At 39.3% G+C, this 21600-nt stretch overlaps 1 long non-coding RNA gene across 8 annotated transcripts in view; it reads right to left on the reverse strand.

Moving 5' to 3' along the window:
• Nucleotides 1-21600, reverse strand: part of LOC147370916 (uncharacterized) — a 432430-nt gene that overhangs the window by 321556 nt on the left and 89274 nt on the right. Inside the window, exons 3-4 of one of the 8 annotated variants that reach the window (XR_015165612.1) lie at nt 3067-3239; nt 2183-2302 (exon numbers count right to left, since the gene is read on the reverse strand). The exons of 6 other annotated variants lie outside the window; for them this stretch is intronic. This is a non-coding gene — a long non-coding RNA (uncharacterized LOC147370916). Of the gene's footprint in view, nt 1-2182; nt 2303-3066; nt 3240-8951; nt 9040-21600 lie in introns of those variants that run through there. One more of the 8 variants, XR_015165616.1, reaches the window with a different exon arrangement.

The following is a 21600-nucleotide window of genomic DNA, read 5'->3' on the forward strand; positions in this document are numbered from 1 at the left end:
ACTTTATTGTGTTAATCTAAAAGGAAAGGCCAAATTGAAATCTTGACTGTGTTGTTGTCCAGTGGGCAGCATAGATACTTGTCCAGTGGGCAAGAGGGCACATCTCTGCAACAATCCAGTGACATAAGCTAGGGCAAAAGCAACATCCTCTGGCAGGATCAGTCTTTACCCACGTCCACTTCCTCCTACAGTGTGGTCTCCTGTTTCTCTGCTTCCCCAGGCTCTGATCTATAGCTCCTCTCCAGCTTCAGATCACAGCACCTTCCAGTGACCTCCAAGTAATTAAATCTGGCTGCCACTCAAGATCCCACCTCGCAGATGATGAACTAAGCAACACTCCATCAATGCTTTCGAGGACTAAACCTGCACACATTCTGGTTTCCCCTCTGCCCAGCTGGCCTTGAGTCAGCATAACAATAGGAAGAAAATCTCTTAACTTCCAAACAACACATCTAAAACTAGATTTTAGAACAAAGCCTGGATATCATCTCAGAGCTGACTGAACAATAAGAAAATTTCTCCAGATGATAATCTTAGCTTCTGCCTCCCTCCCCTCCACCCGCACCCACCCCCCATATTACCTGGAAGCACAGCCAGGGTCTACTATGGCAGCCTGCCCATCTGCTCAGCAGAACTGCCTGAACAGAAAATAAATCCTCTGCTCATATGGTTGACAAGCTGGATGACTAATTGCAAAGAAGACCAGTAATTTATTGGAACAGAAATTGAGGTCATTTAGGCAGGATTTAAATACCTTTTTCCTAGCCAATTTTTCAAATTGACTTAAAGAAATGTTGCTCTCTAACAAGTTGGAAGTGTGTCAATGCCCTAATGTGACTTCACTTCATTCTTTTAGTCAGCTCTCTGCTCTCCCGCCATTTCTCCATACATTAATTCATATTTATGCTACATATTACACAGCATTTTTGTACTTATATTAACATCTCTTCATAATATCCTATTGAAAGGGAAAATAACTCAATCAAAAAGACCAAAATTCAAAGTTAAAGGGGACAAAGTCCCAGTCTCATGGAATAGCCATGCCCTTGGGCCAATCACCTCTCTGCCCTGGACTGCACTATCTGTAGAACTGGGTAACATCAGTTCTGCACTTTCCAGGATTGTTATGAGGTCAAGTGAGATACAAAGATCACATTCATGTGGATATAAAAATTATAAACCCCTATAAGAGTTAGTTATTATGTTGTTATTGTTCAGTCACTAAGTTTGTCCAACTCTCTGCCATCCCATGGACTGCAGCATGCCAGGCTTCCGTGTCCTTCACTGTCTCCCTGAGTTTGCTCAAAATCCTCTTCATTGTGTCCATGATACCATCCAACCATTTCATCTTATCTCACCCCCTTCTTCTCCTACCCTCAATCTTTCTCAGCATCAGGGTCTTTTCTGATAAGTTGGCTCTTTGAATCAGGTGGCCAAAGCACTGGAGCCTTAGCATCAGTCCTTCCAATGAATAGTTAGGGTTGATTTCCTTTAGGATTGACTGGTTTGATCACCTTGCTGTCTTAAGGATTCTCAAGAGTTTTCTCCAGCACCACAGTTCAAAAGCATTAATTTTTCAGCACTCAGCATTCTTTATGGTCCAACTTCTCATAACCATACATGACTACTGGAAAAACCATAGCCTTGACTATATGGACCTTTGTCAGCAAAGTGATATCTCTGTTTTTTAATATGCTGTTTAGGTTGGTCATAGCTTTCCTTCCAAGGAGCAAGAGTCTTTTTTAATTTCATGACTGCAGTCACCATACACAGTGTTTTTGGAGTGCAAGAAAAGAAAATCTGTCACTGTTTCCACTTTTTCTCCATCTATTTGACATGAAGTGATGGGACTGGATGCCATGATCTTGGTTTTTTGAATGTTGAGTTTTAAGTCAGCTTTTTCACTCTCCTCTTTCACCCTCATCAAGAGGCTCTTTAGTTCCTCTTCACTTTCTGCTATTCGAGTGGTGCCATCTGCATATCTGAGGTTGATATTTCTCCTGGTAAACTTGATGCCAGTTTGTGATTCATCCAGCCTGGCATTTCACATGACATACTGTGCATAGAAGTTAAATAAGCAGGGTGACAATACACAGTTATTATATTACAGAAGAGGACAAATATATATTTACTTATCCAAGGATTACAAACAGGAAGTCATTGCATAAAATCAACTAAACCCTTGAAATATTTCTCTTTATTCTGGGGTAAATACTTCTTAAATCCCTAGTCTGCTCTCCTCCTTCTTTGCTCTTCTGTTGCGAGGAGGGGAAGAAAACCTTTCTGAGCTTAAATTTCTCATCTGTAATAGGCAAAGAGACACAGTAATTATTAATTCCAACACTAGGATAAGTGATAAATACAAAGAAAAAGGAAAGATGCTTGGTGGTCAGCGATGTTTTCCCTGACGATATGACTTTTAACGAAGTTGTGAAAGAAATGCTGACTGGTTGCAGAGGAGGTGTGGGAGAAGCAGGAAACAGCTTGGTACCCACCCACCCACAGGCTAAGAGAACCTAGGCAGGTCTAGTACTCTCCTGGAAAGAACAGGCTGGAGAGGCAGAAGGGGCTGGATTACGCAGGGGCTCATAGACTGTGTTAAGGATTTGAAACTTTATCCCAACGTCAATGGGAGGTCTGCATATACTACCAGAGGAATTTTCCCGAGGCATGGCTGATCCTGTCCCTCTTCTGAGTAGGCACTTCCTGTGATTATACCCTCAGAACAAATTCCAAACCCCTTATCCATGTGGTCAAGTTCCTTCATGATCAGGAACTGATCTATACTTTCAGACGTTTCGCCCAATCTTCTCCACATGTCTCTTATGCTAGTCAAATGTAGACGTTCTGGGGCCTCAGACACTACCCCACAAAGTCTTTCTTTGGTTCTTACCATTTCCCCTGCATGAGATACCCTCCTATCTCTTTCTGTTCTTCTGCCTCTGACAAGGACTTGCCCTTATTTTGTTACCTTGTTCTAAGTCCACCATCTCCAAGAAGCCTTCCAAAATCCTCCCAAACAAATAAGGTCTCTTAGAGCTCCAAACTTGCCCACAACCCCAGTACCTCTCCTGGTATGCTTATGAAGCACTGCCTCCTGTTCTAGTTATTTGGATATTTTTCTTCTCTCCTGCGCTGGATTCATAAGCAATCTGGGCGTATGGGCCATGCCCCAATCATCTCTGTGTTCCATATGCCTCGTCCATAGCAGAGGTGAATGAATGTTAAATGAAGGCACACTAAATAAAAGCAAAAAAGTAAACTTATTGCTAAGTCCAAAGTACTGCACTTTAGCTCTTAATATGATAGTCATTACCATTATCTCTATAAAAGTAAAATAGCAGTTGAGGAGTCATCATTCTTTATTTACAACTAATTTTCAAAATATAATGTATCTAATAAGAGTTTCACATATTTTTGCTATCACACAAAATATCACTTACAATATGTTAGGGATCTATCAAGCCCTTCTACAAACTAAGAAATTTTCTCTGGAAAACAGAGGGTGTTTTCAACAGTTCTTGGTGAGTTATTTAAGGAAATCTAAAGTACAAACAATCAAAGTTAAATCACATAAAATCTACCCATAAGCATTTGTTTTTCTCCCTGCAGTTGAGATATCTAATCAGTTACCATTAGTTTTTTTTTTTTTTTTCTTTTTTGAACTTTCAGAGAGGTTAATCTTTCAAATCTTAATGTGTACACGCATTAAAGGCTTATCTCTGGTTAAAACAAATCATTTCTTTTTCTTGGTTTCATGTATTGTTTGGAACAGAGAGGACTTAAGTAATTACCTAATTTGAGCCACATTTTATGAGACTCTAGGCTTTCCAGGGACTTCAGCATCAACAGCATGTGGACATTTATACTGGGGGAAAGACCCTGCAGGTCTTTTGTGAAGATAAAACATTCTATGTTTAATTACTTGTAAGTGGCATGTAGGATCTTTTTTAAGATAAAGAATAAGCTTAAAATTCTAGCCAAAAAAAAAAAAAGTATCTTATTAAGTTTAAAGGTATATGCAGAATTTGGTAAAATAACAGTACCAAAGAAATCCAAGTTTATACAGGGACAATATAGTGACACAGGGTGTTCCCCTGTCTTCATGCCTGTGATGAGTCCTCCCAATCAGGCAAGAGTAGAGTTGCTTATAAGAAATTAAGGATCAGGAAGGGGGGCAGTGTATGATACAGCACAGAGTGGGAGGGGGTGAGCAGAAAAAAATAATGTGCCCATAGCACTGACAAAAGTTATCAACCTGATCCTCAAGTCTTAACGCCAGCCAACCCATCATGTTCAACACCACCAACGACATACATGCCAAGGATAAAGTGCCAAAAAGCCAATTGTTTAATTATTTGGTGGAAGCAGGAGAAACTTATTTTAATTAAATTATATGAAGAAATGTATTTACCACCACAGCCAAAGCAGCCATCGCCAGGGAGAAATGGAGCTGAGGCAGGAAACATTTCTCATTTTTGTGTAATTCTTGTTCTCTTTCCACCTTTTAAACTTGTTTGGAAGGTAAAAATTGGGAAACTTCTAAGGATGTGTATTTAAGGGTTTGAAATTTAGATAATAACATAGAACTCTGATCCCAATAAATGGCATTAAGTGTGCCTTTTTAGTTTTAGAATTTTGAAGTCTCTAGACTTTAAGTCATCACTATTATATATGAATCTGAGAAGACAGATCATGATAAACATACACATATATGTGTACACAATTAAACACACACAGCTTATTGTCTATCTTGACAAGAGGGGAAATATTATATTTTGCTTATTTATTCAACATGTTTGCCCCTTTTTAGGTTAGTACCTCTGGCAGCTCCACAACTGCTGCCCCTTTATCCAACCCTGCTTCTACCCCCTGCTGACCTTCCCACTCAAGATAGCAGAGCTTCTTCTGTAGGGCTATGTCCTCTGGGGTCAGGCTTGGTGATGCATCAGCATTGTATGGGTTCTTCAGACAGTGGCCAGTCAAGCACATTGGGGGAGTGGTCAAACTGACCACACCAACAAGTGATGGGGTGACCTCAACCCTGAAGATGTTGTGCAGGGAAAGCTTGCATTCTGACTAGTCAGAAAGGTCTTGGCTTGAATCACAAATATCCCATGCTGTGTGTGCAATCCTGAGAAAGTACATGATCACTCAGAGCCTCAGATGTTGATAAGCCAACTAACCAAACCTAGCCCTAGCCCTAATCACAGGAAGGGATGTAGCTGGATTTTGCCTTGAGATAGCAAATGTGTCCATGGGTCTGATCTGGAGTTCTGGCACCTGTGCTATTGGTAAATAGCAAATCGAACTCCATAAACAATCTTTTTCTGGATGACGATTTTGCTTTCACATTATTTTCTCTAGTCTCTTTTCATTTTAGCCTTAACAACTGGCATGTCAACATACATAAAACAGTTAAAAACGTAATGGTTTCAGAAAAGTTTGCTTCCCCACCCAGTTAAATAAGTATGTCATGAAATTGTGGGGGATTAAGTGAAATGACATGTAATTCTCCTAAATGCTGCATGATGTGTCCCAAGTTCTGAAGATGACTTAAATAAAAACAAAAAAAAACATGGTTAAAGATAATATAAGGGCAAAATAATATAGGAAAGACATCATTTAAAAAGATCACTATTTGCATACATAAGCAACAGTATTTTCTATTTCATTTATTTATTCAAGAAATCTTTGTTGATTTCTTGCTATGACCACATATGCACAAGGCAGTTTGGCTGCCAAGATAAACAGGACATGAAGTTTGCCTTCTGGAGAAGAAGACATGGAAAGCAATGATTATAATGCATATATAATGACCAATCAGTCATGGAGATAGATTCAGAGTGCTGTGCCACACAGAATAAAAGGTCTCAGCTGGAGGGAGTGGAGTGAGGAGCAATTTCCATCAAGAGGAAACATCTGGGTGAAGACTTGAACCATGGGTAGAACAAAATAAGAAAGTGTACTTGACAAGCACTGCTTGTAACTGCTTTGTATTGATAATTAAAAGAAAGCAGAATGATTTCACGAACTTCATCTAAAAATCAGCATCATAAAATAAAATTAGAAAAAAAAAAAAAAAAACCCAAGTGCCACAACTAAAACCCAGTGCAGCCAAGTAAAGAAATAAATAAAATTAAAAACAAAAACAAAAACAAAAATCAGCATCGCAACTTTATAGTCCAACACAGTCTATATTCAAACATATTTTAACAATAGTAATAATTAAAATTTTATTGAACTTTTATTATGTATTTAGCACCATATAATGCCTCATATGTATCGCCTCACCTTACCCTCACATTAATACTATGAAGTAAGCAATATTGCTATTTTCATTCTATAGATGGGAAAGCAAAGTTGTAAAGAGGCTATGTAATCTCCTAAAATCATGCAACTAATTAGTAGAACCAGGATTCAAACCTCATCTGACAGCAAAATGCAGTCTCTCCTATGAACAAATGTACACATAAAAATATACAGAGATGACATGTGTGTTTTTAAAGCATTCCATTGCAGCTGAAGAGTTGTTTTTGAAAACCCTGAACATAGGTGCTTAAAAGCAGCCTGTAGATTATTCTCGGGCAGAACATATTTGATATTGATCAAATTATTAATTTAAGGTATTACTGTTAGAATCCTCTCTGGTTTCATCCCAGGCTTTTCCTTAACTACCCAACACCGGAATACAACTGGCTCCAGCATTCCGGACAGACCTGCAGAGGTTATAGAAAGGCTAAAATGTAGGAGCATCAACTTACTTCCTTAATTACTGAACAAAGTACAAGTGGTCACTGGGGGAAAATAAAATGCCTCCCTTTATTAACTAGACAAATACAATAGAAAAGTTATGGTTTCTAAGCAGTGTTTATCTTGCAGTAACTCCTGAGCAAATTTATTCCTACTAGATTGGAATGGATAATTGCACTTGAGGTAAGATGATAATATTAAAAAAAGACAAATTAAAAATACTAGTAATTAAATATTGCCTATAAAATGGAGCTAAGGCAAATTAGACATGGTAAACAATAAAAGGAACTAATACTAAGTTGTCCAACTACAGCAGAGATTTTCCTTTGTGTGATTCTCAGTTGTAGAATGTATTGTTTTCGTTTACCAAGCTTGGTCTACATGACCAGCATTACTATAATTTTACCTTCTCTACGTGTGCATTATTAAACACAAGGCCCTGACTGATCATTGTCTTAACTTTGTTTATATCCTACTTATTGTTTCTTGGCAATTTCACCAATTGGGAGTTGTGGTTAGGGGTATGACAAAGGATTACTTCAGCTATAGCCAATTTTTATGAGACCCCTTTTATTGTGCATATCCCATCACCACTCATATACATGCACTCCATGTTTGAGAAATCACAAAAACGGAAGAGATGATTAATTTAGAGCTTTCAAATGGAATAATTCCAGTTAAGAGCAATCTTTCTTCTGTTTTCTCTTTCAATTCTTGTTGACATTTATGTTCCATACTAAAATTTAGAGGCAGATGCATGTGACATCACAAAGCCAGTCTGTTTTTGTTCTTTCTCATGCATGCTTCTTGCAGTTCGGAGGATGCAAGTAGAATCAACAGCAATCAAAAATTAACCCACTCTGGCCCACAGACATTTGCACTGCAGAGGTTAAGCATAGTTCAAATGCCTGTTTTCATGTAGATGTTAGCCATACAAAAGCCACATTTTAAATACTTACATTAAATATGTTTTTTAATATAGGAAAGGAAGCACTTCAGTAGGTCCTTGATCTAGATATATAATGAGATTTCAGAAAGCAGAAATAATAATGCTACTGAGGGATAAGAAAAATGAATCTAGTTGTGAATACATGATTATATGTATAAACCCACATGCACACATACACACATATACATACTCAGATGCTTTGGGAGGTGTTATTATTTTTGATAAGCTTGTATCTGTGCACTTCCTTTTCCTTCAAAGACATAACAGAAATCTCTGCTCTTTTTTCTTAAAAGGAGTAAAGGCCATTTCACCAATCTGCTAGAGAATCTCTTGCTAATGAACAAGAATCAGGCAGAATGTTAAAATAGTACATATTTGCTTTCAGTACATTTTAGCCCCAAATGGATTAAACAGTGGTGTCAGCAAGTGAAGGAAAGATAAGGGACAGGCTAAGAATACATCATGTGGAAAAAATTGCATTAGACCAAGGGAACAATATTCCTCAAATACTGCTGAGGCTGAGATATTAAGAAATAAAATTTAAACAAGGAAAGGGAAAAGATGAGCCTAGGTCCTGCTGAAATACCACTCTGGCATTGTCAAATTTAAATGTGCTTTTAAATATGAGAAATATAGGAGTGTATCTACTGAAAAGACATTATGTGTGTGTGTGTGTGTATATATATATATATATATATACACACACATATATATATTACATACATATAATTGATATCCACGGGGCCCTTTTTTTCAGGAAAGATAAAAAGTGTGTTTGTACAAGAGAAAATAATTATATCCTCAGTCCTCTACAGGTTAAATTATATTCATGTAGTGTCCATCAAGCAGAATAGCAGAGATACATTATGAGAGAATTGCTGGAATTAACCTTCCTTTGCTCCTTTGGTTTTTAAGAGGCCAAGATCAAAGACCAGGTCCCATCAAATCCATTAAAATAAAAACAGAAGTTGTTGGGGGCTGGGGAGGAACTCCAAGGAAAATTACCTCTTCCTTTGTAGTACAAAGCACTGCTGCAAAGAACTTCACTTTATTTAGATCTTTTTTAATACATTACCTGTAATTCAAGTGAGAAGCACAGTGGTTTGATTTGTGGGAGGAAATTCTATATGGAGGAAAATAAAAAGGAAAGAACTAGAGTTTTAAATAAGCTTTTCTGAGCTTACCGATAAACCTGCTCATTGTACACGCACTACTTCCAAATGTGGGACCAACTTGAGACCCGGTTGTCTTTGCTGAGACCTATCGTTGTGCTTATTTATTCCTGTGCATTATCCTGTAATGGCCCCACAGAGATGATCTTCTTTCAGCACCATCTGCTACTAGGAAAAACAAGAACATACACTACACCTGTTACAAGCTTCCCTGCATTCAAAGTCTTTTCTCTAGGCAAAATGATAAATTATGTAAGCAATAAACGGGAATCACCAACTGATAGGGAGAGAAAGGTCCTGATTCTGGCACATTTTAATCAAGTTCCTAACTGGGAAAGTAAATCATTTGGCCCCCTAAAATAATCTATAGGGTATGTTAGTGCTTAACACAAAAAATGTAGCCGGTTGATTATCCAAAGACTGCCTTGGACTTTGTGTTATGCTGATGTAATTCCTTCCAGAAATAGTGTCTGGCATCAATATTTGTGATCAACAGACTAAGAAATCACAAAACTTGCTTGACATCAGCATTTGTAAAATATATCTAAATTAATGCAAAGAATATTTATTGAGTCCCTAGTGGGCTCTAGCCACTGAGGAAGACCACCAAGGCAGAAAGCACGTGCTCTCTGTCACACTCGGCTTCCCAGCCCGTGAGTCATCCAGCCCTTTGTATTCATCAGTTTCTCCCTGCTGAGGATAACCCAGAGGCAATGCTGACTTCAAGCCAACTTTCTAAGAGCTCCTCAGAGACAAATTTTTTCTAAACACCCCCGTAGGCTACTCCTGCACATGTAGCTTCACAAAAACTACACTGATGAAAAACTTCCTGTTCTAGGAAAAAACAATTATCTCATATTAAACATGCTCTGATTTTTTTAAGCTCACTGTTTTACCACAGGCTATTCTCTTTACTTATATATGCATTACACAAAGGTATTTACTGACATCAATTACTGCTTCAATATAATATTACATGTTTATAAAAAATACAAAAGACTTTAATATTTCATATTGGAAGCAACTAAAATTTTTTAAAAATCTACTATTCCAGGCACTGTTAGAGACCTCTCATAGGGTTCCTCAAGGGTCCCCAATCTTACTGAGGCAACATCAATCACCTGAAGAAATTAGATAATAACTGTAATCTCAGATCATATGTTACTGACCGTGAATGCTACCTGAATAGAAACAAAGTCGAAAGCAAAGTGGGCTGGACTAATCAGGGCAGGCAGAAAAGATGGGATTTGACCTGGGCTTTAGAAAGGACAAGATCTCAAAAGAAGAGAGAAAAAGGAAAGACAGTAGAGAGAAAGGTGATCTCAGCTACTGGGGACAATGGCATAGATAAATCAGTAAAGATCTAACAGCAGGGATTAGAAAACTCACCCACCCTAGAGAGTTTGGGTCAGCAATTCTACGAGTGCATGTATGGGTACACATATAGGTACTCTTATGTATTATAACTTATGGTATGTCTGACCTTATGTATATGCATTACATGTGCGATTGAGAGACAAAGAAAAAGACACTGTTGATTCATTCATAATGTTGTAGCCACGTGTTCCGGGAAACAAACTCACTCAGAAGGACAATGCAGATACTGCAGTGCAGTTTATTACACCGGCGGGCCCAAGGCAGAGTCTCCTCTTAGCCAAGGACCCCGACCAGCATTTGTGAAAATCTTTTATACCCCATGTGTACATGTCCAAACCCACCACCCCAAATTCCTTGAGACTTACATAAACCAAGGAAAATACAATCCCAATAAGCCCATCATTCACATGCTATGTGCTCATGTGCTCAAACAGTCAATTAGCCAATAATCAATAAACCTGAGGTTACACTCTGATAGATACAGAAAATTTTATGGCCTGTCTGGAGGAAGGGGTGATTAGTGTATGTTTCTCTTAGGCGATGAGTAACCTAGATATGATCTTCAAGGTTCCCCTGTCTGGAGGGGGTCTTATCCTTCTGTTGCTGTTTTCATAGGCACTAAACACAGAGTTCAGAGTCCATTGGAAAGGTGTCCGAGCATGATCAGCATGAACAGGCCTAAGATGGAGTCCAGGCCCTTATGAATTCCTTCTTCAATAACACATCCTTATGGAATTGCTTAATGGAATAATACCATATCAAATAGTCACACCATGCTTATATACATTATAGAGAAATACCACTAAAACTTATCCCATAATTAGAATTATATCTTAGAAAATGCTTATCATTTATCACCCTTTTGAGTAGATGGCCTTAGGAACAAATGAATATCTTGTCTATTAATTAAATGTGTTAATCTTCCACATTCTTATTTTAATAAGAGAACTTTGGAGAGGAGACTGTAGAATGCCCCCATATACTGATAAATCTAAATTAATTGCCACCTCACAGAAAGCAGATCCAGGCATAGCTAAGGACAGCCCAATAAAGATATTTGCAGAAACCACAGCAGCAGTCAGAAAGTGTACAAATTAGACTACGTTAAGAAGTGAACAGATAATATGAAAAATGCCATAAAACTGTAACATAAGCCAATGGGACATTCACACTTTTATGTATAATGCATTCAGCTATGTCACTGTATCCAAGGACAGACATTTTTGGAGGTAACAGGAAATGCAAAGGTCCAGAGAAGGGCAACAAGATTATTGAAGGCCTGAGAATGTGGCAGGAATATCCTCACAGTATAAGATGACATTGGCTTTGCCCGTAAGAGAGGGACAAAACTACATACTCCAGACCTCACAAATTCACACTAATGATGAAGAGATACCAGGACAAAGACTGAAATTATCCCAGAGGGAAACCTGACATAGAAAAACCAGATGCATGTGCTGTACACATACATTTGCGTCAGTCCAATTTTATTTCTCTACTCACTATGGATCCCAGAGCCTTTGAAACCCTCAGTAGAGGTCCCAAAATGTCTGCTCTAGAAGAAAAATGGAAAGGTCATAGGGAAGTCAAAACAAAAAATGTTAAGGCCATGCTCATGAATTTGCTTTCTGGCGTTTCCTGATTGAAAAAGGAAAAGGTACAAATAACCTAAAGCCTGTTTTAACTGAGCTAATGCTCAACATCTTAAAAGCACAGGGTAATGAAAAAGACTCTGGACCCACATGGCTGATCATTTGGACCTGATCATTTTCCTGCCATTTTTACCCTCTGCTGAGCACCGGGAGCCTCGGGCTCTCCCTACCTGGGTGACATCAGCTGGGCTGGCTGAGCTCTGCTCCACTCAACTGTCTGAGAAGGATTTCTCCAGTGAGAACCAGAGTTTCACTGACCTGGATAGAAACTCACCACCTTTCATGTTCCCCTTTCTCCTGAGGGGCCTGCTAGGAAGACTGAAACAAACGCTGGGACTGGATGAAGAGAGTTTCAGGGACTGGCCTTAACTCAACTTTTCACCAGGTTGCCTGTGCCTCTTCTAATCTCATTTGGCCTTTTATTCTTATGTTAATATTTGTGAAAACAGACATTGAGACTCTACTATGTGCAGACATTTTATATAAGCACCAAAATGATAATAAGATATTATCTTATTTTATTATTGAGGACCAAAGACATTATAGACAGCCCACAGTAATAAATGTGGAAGTACAAAAACCGAACTTAAACACTATCCAGTTGAACTCAAAGCTCTTTCTACTATACAATGTTGCCTCTGAGCACAGGCCATGCTTACAGGGTTTGTCAGCCAACAATTACAGTACCTGAACTAGTTCGGATCTCACACAGAGGACACTTCTGATAGGATAATTTGAAAAAGATTTATTTAACAAAGTGGCTTGTTTACAAAGGGTGGGTGTATGGTAACCACAAAGAATAATGCAGAACCTGGAGCTCATCATGGCAACTGAGCTATTAGCACCCCTACGCCCCAGAAGACCAGGAGAGGGTATAACCACCAGAATCTTCAGAAGGAGGAAGTCATGTAAGGTTAGCTCTGGGGTTAATTCTCTCATGAGGAAGATATCCAGCATTGCACTGGTTTAAAAAATGTTGGGGCAGGGGGCGGTGAGGGGAAAGGGACAAAATCATAAAAGACATTCCTCACCTTCTTCCTGGTTTTCCTAAAACCATCCAACTCATCAAGATCACTGGATATGCTGGTTTCCAAGCTCACTGAAGAGCAATACAGTTGTCCATAGAACACAGGATCTATTCAATTTAGCAAGTGTTTTTATGGCATATTAAGGATGGACTTCAGTCCAAGACCACCATGATCTACATTATGACCAGGTTACAACAACACGGGATAAAGCAATAAACAGTAAAGGAAGAAATGCACAGCGAGTGTAGATGCTGCCCAATAACTGCTCCTATTTACATTCATGCTCAGCCTCCACTCTATGGTGGGTGGTCCAGCCCAGGAAATCACAGTGTGAGTATACATGAAAATGATGATCCTAAGCAAGGAAGAAAATAGCCCTGGGGCTGACACTCGGAAATGTCAAGATAGATTCAAATTGTTAACCTTTTTACTTGTGCATTTTAAAGAAAGTGCTTTTGTTAGGCCATTAAATGCTATCTACCTGCCTCCCTGAAAATACATTCTAAAAATTCATTATGTCTCCACTAAAAAAGCTTCTTCTATTGTGATCCCAAGTTTGCAGCCCTTTTCCAAGTGCCTCTTGATCCTCCCTTTAAGGAATGACAAAGACAGCATAGTTGGCCATCTTTTGCATCTTATCTTATTCTTTTGTTTGATTCTCCATGCACCAAGAATTGCATCAAATGCCTACCAGACAACAACAATCACATTGAGCTTTAAAAAATTCTTATATTACACCTTGATTTATATTTACAACCCTGGTGGCTTGTAAAGACAGTAAAGAAACTGCCTTCAATGAGGGGAGACCCAGGTTCGATCCCTGGGTTGGGAAGATCCCCTGGAGAAGGGAATGGCTACCCAGTCCAGTATTCTTGCCTGGAGAATTCCATGGCCTATGGAGCCTGGTGGGCTACAGTCCATGGGGGTCACAAAAAGTTGGACAGAATTGAGTGACTACCACTTTCACTTTCTATATTTATAACAAACCTTATGAAGTCAGTCTAGAGAATATTAGCACCCCCCTTTTACAGATAGGGCCCTCAAAAGAGTCAACTTCTTATCTAGAGTGACATGGCATACAACAGCCCACTGTGGACTCCAAAGCTCTATGCGACCCACTGGCCCTCCATTTCTAGCCCATCTCACACCACTCACCTCTCACTGAGCTTCAGTCACAAAGGCTTTCCTTCTGCTCCTCAAACACATGAATTCCTTCTGTCCAGCTGTTCCATTTTCCTAGGACATTCTTCTTCATATCTTCATGTGGCTGACTCCTTGCCTCTTGGGGCTCAATCCAAAGGCCACCTCCTCAGAGAAGCCTCTACAGTCACACAGTCCAAAGAGGCTTCATTTGTTCCATCATAATTACATCATTTGGCTTGTGTTCCTTCACAGCACTCATCATTATCTGATATTATCTTCTGCATTTACTTTTTTCTTGTTTATGTTTTCTCTTGTCCCCTAGAATAAAACCTCCATAAAGAGGAGACCCTTCTCTATCTAGCTTACCCCTATATTCCAGTACCAAGAGAATATACTCAGTACAACCTCTAATTGCATATTTGAGTTATTTTAAAAATATACCCGTTTACCTGAAGCTCTGTGGGAGAAGAAACAATGTCTATTTTGTTAACTATTAACACTATGCAACACAGATTATAGATGTAGCAAATGTTTTGTGGAAGGAAGGATGGAAGGAAGGGAAAGAGGGAATGAATGGAGAGTGAAGTGAAATAAAAGTAGCTAAGTCATGTTCGACTCTTTGTGACATCATGGACTGTAGCCCACCAGGCTCTACTGTCCATGGAATTTCCAGGCAAGAATACTGGAGTTTGCCATTCCCTTCTCCAGGGGATCTTCACATCCCAAGGATGGAACCTGGGTCTCCCACATTCAGGCAGATTCTTTACCATCCGAGCCACCAGGGAATCATATGAATGGAGGGAGGAGCTTCATGTCATTTGCCTTAATATGAGCCAGGCACTCTGCTAAGCCATTTGTATCTTGTCTCACTTGGGCCTCAATTACCTAAAAGTAGGTGTGTTGTCTCTAGTTATGCAAATGAAAAAAACTGAGGCAAGGAGAGATCACATAATATGAACAGTTCTGACAAAATGCATATGTAGAATGTGTCATACTCCAGGTCATGCCCTTTCCAACCACATCACACTAGATCTGAGCACACTTAAAACTTTGTATTCCCAAGTAGAAAAAGAGAGGAGAGGAAGCTACAAGAATATGATTTTGGTTCAATATAATAAAGAAACTTCTTTTGGTAGGAGCTATTCTGGGCTAGAAGAAGCTGCCTCAGGGGGAAAAAAAAAATAGGCCACCAGGACTAGTGGTAAGCTGGTGGGGATCCCAACCTATATAAGGAAGACTTGTCAAATGGGAAGATGGGCAGATCAGAAATTGGTTTTGGTTACATATGAAGGGAACAAGCAAATATTATACATAAACAAACTGGGGGTAATAGATATCCCATGTTTTTCACCATCAGAAAAAGGAGTTACAAATGTGAAAAGTGGTAAAGCTGGAAGGAATCCCATGGTTCCAGCACACATGGCACATGGATCTTTCAAAATACCATTCTCCACTAAAAGCAACAAGTTCTTTGTACTATTCTTGTCATATTTCTGGAAGTGTAGAATATTTCTAACTAAAGAGTAAAGAAAAAAGGTAACAAGTTTCATTCCTAGTGGGTATGCAAGCATGGGGGTAGTCAAGTGTCTCTCAAACTTTAAATTGCATACAGATCATCTGGGGATCTTGCTAAAATGCAGATTCTGATTCAAGAGGTCTGAAGTCTGAGATTCTGAATTTCTAACTAGCTCCCATGTAGAGTTGATGCTCTGATCCACAGATCAAACTCTAAATATCAAGAGGCAAAACAATCACATGATTATTAATAATAACTAATTGCCATTTAATATTGTCAGGCATTGTAATAGGTGTTGAATGTATATAATCTCTAGTACTTATCCACAAATGGAAGGCAAAAGAAATGCAAATTATTTTCCCAAGCCAGGGAAATTATAGTAGAAGTATGCACTGGGCATTGGTGTTAGAGAGATTTTGGTTATAATTACAAATAACTAATCATTCAGCATATAGCCCTGACAAGTTATTTAATCTTTCTGTGCTTCATTTTTCTCCTATTGGATTTCTATGAGAAATAAATATGATAATGCGGGGCCTAAAGTATATAGCAACTGTTACCAAGTTGAGCTAAAGGCTGTGTCCTTCCCACCATGTTGTACAACAAATACTGATTCCAGTAGATAATCCTTGAGATTCCTCCCTTCCAACTAGGAGGTTCTGTCATCATAGAATGAAATTGTTTTTGGTAGGATTTACATCCAAAGGGAGAGACCCAAAGAAAAATTATGTACCTAGATGGATTGAGGACAAGAAAAAGACATTTTAGATGAAAGAAAGAGCATCAGCCAAGACACACTGCCCAGAATCAGGTGGACAGGTGATTTGGGTGGTGACGAGACCAGCCTGGTCAGAGCAAAAAGATCATGTAGCCTAAAAGGAGTTGCTAGAGTGTTTCAAAAGCAAGTCTGGGGAGTTCTGCTTGCTTTCTTCTGTAGGTGGCCCAGACAGACTTGTTGCAAGACAAATCTCTGCTTATTGAACAAATCCTCTTAAACTGTCTGAACATCAACAGTCTGCAGCTTTGAAATCCAGATTACAAACTGCAGCACTCATTGGGCATATCTTTGATGACTGAATTAATCAGCAAGCACAGTTTCCTTGTACAAACAATACGGTGTTGCTAACTTAAGGACACATCACAAACCAGGAAAAGGCCGGTTGATTAAACATACCTGGCCCATTTAAGTTGCTCAGCTCCTGGTGTCTTCACAGGTTTTAATTACCCTCTTTGCCAATTCACAATGGAATCCTTTCTCTTTAGAGGCATCCACATTTATTTGTGCACCCCTCAGAACGGAATGACTTATTATCTGCTCTGATGGATATGTACATCCCTTATTTACTACTCTTTGGGTAAAACACTTCCCATCCTACTTCTATCTGTTCAAGATAATTTAATTTCCACATGCCATTTTTTCACTTTGGACAATCTTACTATAACATAGTCAGATTTACATCTCTGTATCTACAGTCTTTCATGAACTCCTCCCCACCTGCTCTCCTTGTATGTAAATTGGCTGGATGTGGAGAGAAAAATCACTCTGGTTCATCCTTTAGTGAATATATCCCAAGAACACTTGCTCCTAGACTATTTCTGTTTGCCAACCAGCAGCCAGCCAGCAACCCACCCACCCACCTGATGGTTGAGGAAAGATGACAGAAGGGAGAGGAAAAGAAACTGTGGAGGGAAGAGAGAGAATCTTATGACCAATATCCTGGCCCTATTCCAACCTGGATAATTAGTCTGCCTCTATTTTGAACACTTTTTCCATTTGCAGCATGTATGTGCATGTATGCACATGCGTATGTATTGGGGGAAAGGGTATGTTGAGTAGGGGAGGGGAACTCCATGAAAATTTTTTTCTCTGTTTCTTCTCAGCCTTGGTTCATTAGAAATAACCTGAAAATTAAAAACATAATCCTGGGGAGAGAAGCAAATGTCTCAGTATTCTACCTCAAAAGGGCTCAGAGATAGATAACCATACAGAATTTCTAAAGGTCTCAGGAAGCTTTTGCAAACTCAGAAAGCAGCCTTTAAGAGCACAGGAAAGGGGCATTAAACTAAACAACCCCTTTGATAGGGAACAATGAAAGAAGGCAAAGAAGCAGCCTTGTCCCCTATTGAAGGCTTCTGACTGAGTCATCCATGCTTTGTCCTTGGCCTGTCCCTGATCTGTTCTTCAAAAAAAAACCATCTCTCCAGGTGACATCCGGGGCACAGATGGGACTTGAGAGGATGGAAACATGAATTCTTGTAGCACAGCCAGCTCCCTCTCCCAGACAGATTGGGCTTTAGCCATTTGATAAAGATTGAAGATACCATTTGAGAAGAAGGGGAGAATTAAGTCTAAGACACAAGTAAGCATTTTAAAACAATTCTCTAAACCCAGTGCTTTTGGTAGGCATTCTCTGCCTACATCTAATGGCAGAAAAGCACCAAAAAGTACCCTCAAGGGCTATGAAAAGATGCGTAAGTAGTCCTTTACAGGTAAATAAAAATACAAGCAAAATTGGTAGTCCATGTATATCTCTATTTGCTGCCTTTGCACTTCTGCTCTCCATACTGTGTGGTACATCTCTGGGAGCACAAGAGGTACCAATAGTTCTGTTGAAGGGTCATCCTGGTTCCATGTCTGGCTATCTAATGATCCTCTTCCCCTTTTACAGGTGAAGGGATAAAATCCTGAGAGTGAATGAGGTTTCTCTTTCCCTCAGGATTCCTGTTTTCCTGTGATCCACCAACTTTTGAAAGAGGGATTTCATTACCTCTCAGGAAGAAAAAAATACAAATAAAAGCCAGGAAGGCAAATGAGTCTCTGGGTGGATTTTTTTTTTTTAATTCAGAACTTAGAAAATAGTTTAGAAACCTAAAGTTATCTAAGTGTGTTAGTCATTCAGTTGTGTCAACTCTTTGCAACTACATGGACTGTGGCCCACCAGGATCCTCTATCCATGGAATTCTCCAGGCAAGAATACTGGAGTGGGTGGGTAGCCATTCCCTTCTCCAGGGGATCTTCCCACCCAGGGCTCCTGCATTACAGGCAGATTCTTTACCATTTGAGCCACCAGGGAAGCCCAAAGTTATCTAAGGTAAACTTTAAAGGAAGAAAATGGGGTTTGAACTTTAAAAAGCTAATGGATTAGGAAATTTAGAGAAGAAAGTTTATAACAAGTTTATAACCTCAGAAAAGAATAAATTACATTGTGTGATTCTTTTTCCCCCTCAATAAAAAGACATTAAATTACAAAAAGCTAGTGGAGGGAAGAAAAGTAGGAGGAATAAGACTTGATTGTAGGTAGTGATTACCTGATGAATTCCTCTGCTCACCTCTAGCCAAGGCCCAAGGAAAGCAGATAAAACCCCTTGTAGGTTCAGGTGTTTGCTGAGCAGAGGCAATCTGTAGGTCCCTTCCAAATGAAGCCCCCTTCCTAAATCCTCACAAACTCCAATAACAAGGATCTATTCATCAATCCAAAGTAGAGTTGAGAAGCTATGTTTAGGAAAAGAAAATTTAAGTGGTTCCTGCTTCCCTGATGCAAAAGCCTCTAAGACCCCAAAACACTGTAGGACAGAAACATCGAAACAACACAATTAGACATGTTCCCTATTTATAAATGTGTATAATCTCCCCCAGCATGCTGTCCATTTAGTAATGCTGCTAAATCACAAAACACACAGAGAAACTGAACAACCCAGGTATAGGAGAGGAGACAGGAAATGAGCTATAGTAAGGAACTACCATCTTGAATAACCAGGTAATGGAATCAGTGACACTTTAAAAAACAAGTGAAGGTTTAAGTAAATTAAGAATCCAATTAGATAAATCAATGATAGCCACAACTGAGTACATTTTGCCTATAATCTCACACCAGGGCTTCCCTGGTGGCTCAGATGATAAATAATCTGCCTGCAATGTGGGTGACCTGGGTTCGATCCCTGGGTTGGGAAGAGCCCCTGGAGGAGGACATGGCAAGCCACTCCAGTATTCTTGCCTGGAGAATCCCCATGGACAGGAGCCTGGCAGGCCACAGTCCATGGGGTGGCAAAGAGTCAGCCACAACTGAGCGACTAAGCACAGGACAGCACTTCACATCTTTAGAACATCAAATATATTCAAAAGGTGTGTCTCAGTTGCCCTGCTATGATATTAAGGGGTATTTTCACTCCACCAGGGGAGACATTTGTTGTTGTTTGCCACTGTTTAGTTGCTAAATCGTGTCCAACTTCTGTTGTGATCTCATGTAATATGGTCCATCTGGTTCTTCTGTTCATGGGATTTCCCAGGCAAGAATACTGGACTGGGTTGCCATTTCCTTCTCCAGAGGATCTTTCTGATACAGGATTGAACTCACATCTCCCTCTTGGCAGGCAGATTCTTTACCACTGAGCCACCTGGGAAACCTTTGAAGAGATTAAATTGTATCAAATAAAATAGTCTGAAACATTTCTACTTATTTTCATGAATGACTTGTTATTTTGAGAAATATTTATCTATTCAAATATTTCCATTTCTTCTTAGAAAGTTTTTCATTTTAGGAAATATCCATGTGTTAAATAAACTTTTTTAAACTTTAATAATTGAAGGACAATTGCTTTACAATGTTGTGTTAGTTTCTGCCATACAGCAACATGATCTAAGCATCTATCGTAAGCTAAACACTATGTTAGGGTAAAGAATATTGGTGCCAGTGTTCAGAACTATGCTTGTTACATAGGAAATACTTGTATTTATTGAATAATTGATTAAAGATAGATAAGATGCATCCTTGAGAAACCTGAGAGTTGCTATGTTTCCCATGACCCCAAGAAGGATACAGAAGTGACTGAGAATTGGTCAGTCGACCTAGGGAGGTGGCTAAGAAGGATACAAAATGGTCTGCAAGAACCTGGAGTCCAGAAATATAGGGAGCTATAGAACATTTCATGCAAAGATGGGCTCAATAAAGGACAGAAATGGTATGGACCTAACAGAAGCAGAAGATATTAAGAAGAGATGGCAAGAATACACAGAAGAACTGTACAAAAAAGATCTTCACGACCCAGATAATCACAATGGTGTGATCACTGAACTAGAGCCAGACATCCTGGAATGTGAAGTCAAGTGGGCCTTAGAAAGCATCACTATGAACAAAGCTAGTGGAGGTGATGGAATTCCAGTTGAGCTATTTCAAATCCTGAAAGATGATGCTGTGAAAGTGCTGCACTCAATATGCCAGCAAATTCGGAAAACTCAGCAGTGGCCACAGGACTGGAAAAGGTCAGTTTTCATTCCAATCCCAAAGAAAGGCAATGCCAAAGAATGCTCAAACTACGGCACAATTGCACTCATCTCACACGCTAGTAAAGTAATGCTCAAAATTCTCCAAGCCAGGCTTCAGCAATATGTGAACCGTGAACTTCCTGATGTTCAAGTTGGTTTTAGAAAAAGCAGAGGAACCAGAGATCAAATTGCCAACATCTGCTGGATCATAGAAAAAGCAAGAGAGTTCCAGAAAAACATCTATTTCTGCTTTATTGATCATGCCAAAGCCATTGACTATGTGGATCACAATAAACTGTGGAAAATTCTGAAAGAGATGGGAATACCAGACCACCTGATCTGCCTCTTGAGAAATTTATATGCAGGTCAGGAAGCAACAGTTAGAACTGGACATGGAACAACAGACTGGTTCCAAATAGGAAAAGGAGTTCGTCAAGGCTGTATATTGTCACCCTGTTTATTTAACTTATATGCAGAGTACATCATGAGAAACGCTGGACTGGAAGAAACAAACTGGAATCAAGATTGCTGGGAGAAATATCAATAACCTCAGATATTCAGATGATACCACCCTTATGGCAGAAAGTGAAGAGGAACTCAAAGGCCTCTTGATGAAAGTGAAAGTGGAGAGTGAAAAAGTTGGCTTAAAACTCAACATTCAGAAAACGAAGATCATGGCATCCGGTCCCACCACTTCATGGGAAATAGATGGGGAAACAGTGGAAACAATGTCAGACTTTATTTTTC

This window comes from Bos grunniens, chromosome 6 (assembly GCF_055505025.1).
Source record: "Bos grunniens cultivar Pamir isolate PY7600 chromosome 6, Bosgru_T2T1.0, whole genome shotgun sequence".
Classification (NCBI taxonomy): Eukaryota; Metazoa; Chordata; class Mammalia; order Artiodactyla; family Bovidae; genus Bos; species Bos grunniens.